At 37.9% G+C, this 5,270-nt stretch overlaps 1 protein-coding gene across 6 annotated transcripts in view; it reads right to left on the bottom strand.

Moving 5' to 3' along the window:
* Window positions 1–4,728, bottom strand: part of LOC113655053 — an 82,866-nt gene extending 78,138 nt beyond the window's left edge. For 5 of the 6 annotated variants that reach the window (XR_007143679.1, XR_007143678.1, XR_007143680.1 and 2 more), the window contains exon 1: window positions 4,533–4,728. The gene's annotated coding sequence lies outside the window, so the exon portion shown is untranslated. Of the gene's footprint in view, window positions 1–1,902; window positions 1,977–4,532 lie in introns of all 6 variants that reach the window. The other variant, XR_007143681.1, reaches the window with a different exon arrangement.
* Window positions 4,729–5,270: the final 542 nt, after the last annotated feature.

Here is a 5,270-nt window from a genome sequence, read left to right as displayed (position 1 = left end):
TGCTACAGGATTGCACAAGGTGCGGGGATACAAGACAGGATTTATGGAATGCTTGATCAGACCTAATGACTCTGATGATCTTATAGGATTTTATCAGAATGAGTGGAAGAAAAAACCCTTGACTGGCCCTCATTGGTTGACCCAGAATGTTGTATGGACCCGAGGTCCAACGGAACATGGGCTGCCTATGGAGATAGCAAAAATTTTTTTATCTTATTAACAATGTAACAGACCAAGGCATGAGAATGTGTCTGTCTTTACATATCTTAAATACGGATAAATACTACCACCTTATGGACAAAAAGAAAAACTAAAATCAATGATAGAAACGTTGTTTATCCAAATGGTGCTTATTTTACAGGGACAAACTGGACTAGTTATATGCCATTCACAATAGATGATTCTGAAATAGAAAAAGTCAAACTAAAATGGAACGGTATTCCTTTAAATAGAACAAAGAATGGAACATGTCCTGGGTTAATAGGAAAAAACAGGATATCACTGTGGACTGAAAATGGTAATGGTCAAATTCAAGTAAGGACCCAATGTCTAAATCATACAGAGAAAAATGCCCACCAAAATTGTTTACTGAATGGGTCTGGCAACCATATAGAGAATCTTCTTTTAATAAAGAAGGAGTAAGTTGCTCTGGATATGAGTATAATCACACTTCAGGAATTAATTATGATGCTCATGAATCAAATGCTAAAATACTGTGCTAGTGGTTTGGTTGATAAGACTGCCTTTGTTCACACTAGCAAAGATTTGTACAGTCTTTACACTACTTATATGGAACCTGTAACGGCAGGCCCGAATTGGGCTTGGGTTGCTATAATGCATAAACAGGTAGCAAAAATGAAGAGGGAATATGTTTGGACATCTGGGATGAATATGCCTACCTTCATAAGGACGTTTACCAGAGGATCTTATATGATCTTATATGGCTGGGGAGAAAAACTTTGGAATCTAGTAGAGACAATTTGTGGAATAATCATAAAATGGTGGTGGATTATTGTTGGTATAATGGGAACTATAATAACTTTAATAATAACAGTGTTATTATTATGTTATTAAATGCATGCAATGTTGGTTACAATGTGCAAGGTGTTTGAGGCTTTTCAGCTCGAGGAGGTCATAAATTCACCAGGGTCGAGGTGAAGAAGGCAGAGCAGCTTATTTGTAAAGTATAAAAACCCATCACTGACACACACTCAGTCACTCTTCATTGAAGACCCACTTGTGCGAGACAAAATCTAGCAAAGCTTTAAGCAGCAGATTTTTGTGAAACCAGGATCTAAATTTTTTATCTCTAAATTTCAACTGATCGGAAATGGCATCTAACTTCAGTGACAATGCTACTGCTTCTAGCAGCAATTGCATGGGAGATGGCCTAAAGTCATGGACAGAGGTAAGTGTTAATATCTGTCTTTGGATTTTGGCCTCTTTTTATTTAATATGTGATCGACATCCTGGTTTCAAAATTATTATAGGATTCTTGGGAACTTTATACTGTCAACAAATTAGAGAAATATCAGTAACGTTAACCTTAATCATGTGGTTGTTTCATAGTAAAGGATTCAATCAGATATGGAAAATAAGGGGAAGAATTTTATTATCACTGATGGCATTTGGCTATACAGTCTTAACAATTTTCGTACACTTGTTTAAAGGACCTAAGTGGATTACTATATGTGTAATTGCATTTATGAGTTTTTGGTTTTTGTTATGGGTAACCATGTATGTATGAAAACAAGATAGATTTAAATATCTGAAAATTCTTGTCCCAAATGTTATTTTTACTATGGTTTCATATGCTTGTACTGAATATACAAATGATGTCAGACCTATAATGTTGGGTATTTTGATGTTATTCACTTCATTGAATTGTAAGTTGAAACTTACTTGACATACTATTCCTTCATAAGGGTATGTTTGACGAGTTCCTTGATGATATAAGTAAGGCTGACCCGGTAGACCTGGAACGGAATACAGACCTCCCAAATTATTCTGCTGATTTGAAACGTCTGAATGACAATGAAAACCTAGTTGTAATTCAGGATGAACCGTAGCTGATTCAACTAAATGTACAATGATTGATGATGAGGAATTTCAACAAAGTGATGATGAATGTCGTATAATTTGTGTTGAGAAGGAAAAAGAGATGCCTCTCCCGTCAGAGGAAGAGGTGATGAATAACAGAGTTAAGGAACAAATCTGAAAGGCTCTAGAACATGAGAGAAATAGAATGAGGACATACACAGATGCGCCAAGAGCGCTATTTAGGTGTAGGCAATGTAGAAAAACTCATTCTTTTATTGTCGTCACTAAATTGGACGATAGATTTTGTGCGCGGTGTTGGCGTGAAGACTTTAAAGAAAAAAGACTTTACATTGATGAAGTAGCAGCATGGGAATGCAATGACATTAAGATGCATGACAAATTTCTTGTTTATGTCAAGTCATTATCAACCCAATTTCTCAGTGAAACGTGTTGATCCCTTTCACCCATGGGATTTAAGTAATTCGAGAAGAACTATATATCGCACACAGCCTGTTTATGACCCAGCTCCTCCTGGTGTTTATTTGACTGCCATCTCTTTCAACAGAGGCAAAGTGGTGTGGACTCCCAAGGGGGTCCAGTGATGCTTGAACTCATGGGTGGCGAGCTTCTGGATGGACCTTGGGATCTCATCCAGGCCATGGTGAAGGAGGGGGGCGTTACAGGGGACATGAGGTACGACGGCTGTGGGTCATGGAGAGTCCTGCGTGGGATTGTGACTATAGATTACCATTACTTAGTACACCAATGTATAAATCTCAATTTGACGAGTCTATGTGGGATGATGAGGGTGAAAGTTGGGACGAAATTGCTCTGTTAAAACGAGACCGTTTTTTGATCCTTTGCTGGGTAGGTGAGGGCTGGATGATGACTTCTGGTAAACTTAATCTGCTGGGACAAATTGATTCTATAATTCCCTTGAGATATAGGAGACAAGGGACCAATCTTCAGTGGCAAATTAAAGATGAGGATGAGTATAAGGCTATGTGTGCTCCTAGAACTCCAAGAGGGGGGTGTTGTGAGCCAGCGGCATGTTATCAGACACCGGCATGTACTGGATGGAGTTACAGGACTCTACATACCTGATACTGTTTTTTTTTAATACTGGTTCTCAGCAAATAAATAATAATAAATATCAAGGTACACCACGACCAATTATTAACTTATCCGTCAATAGACAGACGGACATAGATAATACAAAGAGAAGGAGAAATAAGGAAAGAAAAGCTAAACGTAAGGGGAACTAACAAAGAAAGATTGATGTAAAAAGCCAAAAGGTTGAAGAATTGGTTGAAGAGTTGAAAGATTTGAATATGAGTGTTTAAAAGAAGACACCGAGGGATCAGACGCTGTACTTAAACAGCTGGAAGAGGATTCCAAAAGAAAAAAGAAGACTATAATGCATTATGTGTTATTATGTTTTATTTTCAGAATGTTCAAGAAAAATTCTGAAATGTTTTTCTTTTACTTATAATCATGTATCCTCATGTAATAGAGTTGATTAGATTAATCTTGTGTATTTTACTTTAAACTTTCTAGTAGTAAACACTTACAAAGCCTACTGTGTATTACGGAATCTGCACACAAGTGTTTCAAGGTCTGCTGTTGAAAGTAAAGCCTTCTGTGTATTTGCGGGGAGTAATCTGTACACACAGTGTTTTAAAGCCTGCTGTCAAGTTCCACGGCAAGAGAAAGCTTCAGTTCTATATAATCACAGCCTGAGAAGTAGCAGGAAGTATGACCACATATAGAAGTGTTACCGTGAGGTTAGAAAAGAAAAGACATTAGCAGCGCACACAGAGTCGGCTGGTGAGATATGTTTGGGAAACCGAGAAGTATTTATGAAATAAGATGGTAGCCGTCTAAAAGGCACAAAGCCAACCAAACCTGCCTTGAATCACATTGAGTGTGAAGAAATGAAGAAATAAGCTCCCCACATCACTGTCACACAACAAAAGACGAGGAACGTGAACATAAAGAGATACTTGAAGGACATTAGAGTGTTTTAATATTTACTTTTTATACTTTCTATCCACATCGATCCCATTTTGTCAGTCTGATGTTTTTCTCATCTGTGAAAGTTTTGTTAAATGTCACTTTCAAAATAAACAGACAAGAAAAAGTCTCTCACTGGTGTTTAGTTCAGAAATGTCTTTAGTTCTTAAATGCATGCAGATATTTTGTATAGATATTTTTACATACATTTTAGAGAACACTTAATTTTTCATGATTCATATATAAAAGCTATAAAATGACTCATATGACGTTATAAGATTTTGTCCATGTGTCCCAGCCCTCAGTTCAGATATGACATGTTAGTGTAAAAAGTGAAACAATCTTCTGTAAAAGTACCAGAGGTTTGTTTAAAGATGATTAGAGGAACTATTAACACATATTAATCCAAACAGTGCAGTTCAGTGTTACATTAAAATAACAAACCATGCAGTAATACATTTAGAATTAAAAATACTCACTCAGCTTTTCTGGAGACTTTGACCACTGGCAGCAGCCTCAGAAGACCTTCATCTGATCGATGATATTTCCTCAAATTAAACACATCCAGCTCTTGTTCTGAGTTCAGTAACACAAACGCCAGAGCTGACCACTGAGCAGGAGAGAGTCTGGTTCCTCTGGTTCCTCTGTTCAGGTAAGTTTGTACTTCCTGCACTAGAGAATGATCATTCAGTTCATTCAGACAGTGGAACAGATTGATGGATTTCTCTGGAGATAGATTCTCCCTGATTTTCTCCTTGATGTACTCCACTGTTTCCTGTTTGCTGTGAGATCTGCTTCCTGTCTGTGGCATTAAGTCTCGTAAGAGAGTTTGATTGGTCTCCAGTGAGAGACCCAGAAGGAAGCGGAGGAACAGGTCCAAGTGTCCATACTCACTCTGTAAGGCCTTGTCCACTGAACTCCTGAGGAGATCAGAGATGTTTGGATTTCTGAAGAAATTAAAAAGTCCAGTGCTTTGACCCACAAGCACATTAGTATTTCTTAAAATAAAGGAGAAAAATACATATAAAGCAGCCAGAAACTCCTGAACACTCAGATGTACGAAGCTGAACACTTTCCCCAGGTGAAGACCAAACTCCTCTCTGAAGATCTGGGTACACACTCCTGAGTACACTGACACTTCTCTGACATCAATGCCACACTCTCTCAGGTCTTCCTCATAGAAGATCAGGTTTCCTTTCTCCAGCTGGTGGAAAGCC

Source organism: Tachysurus fulvidraco, chromosome 8 (assembly GCF_022655615.1).
Source record: "Tachysurus fulvidraco isolate hzauxx_2018 chromosome 8, HZAU_PFXX_2.0, whole genome shotgun sequence".
In the NCBI taxonomy this organism is placed as follows: Eukaryota; Metazoa; Chordata; class Actinopteri; order Siluriformes; family Bagridae; genus Tachysurus; species Tachysurus fulvidraco.
Note: the sequence above shows the minus strand (reverse complement) of the source record. Positions and strands in the feature narration are given on the sequence as shown.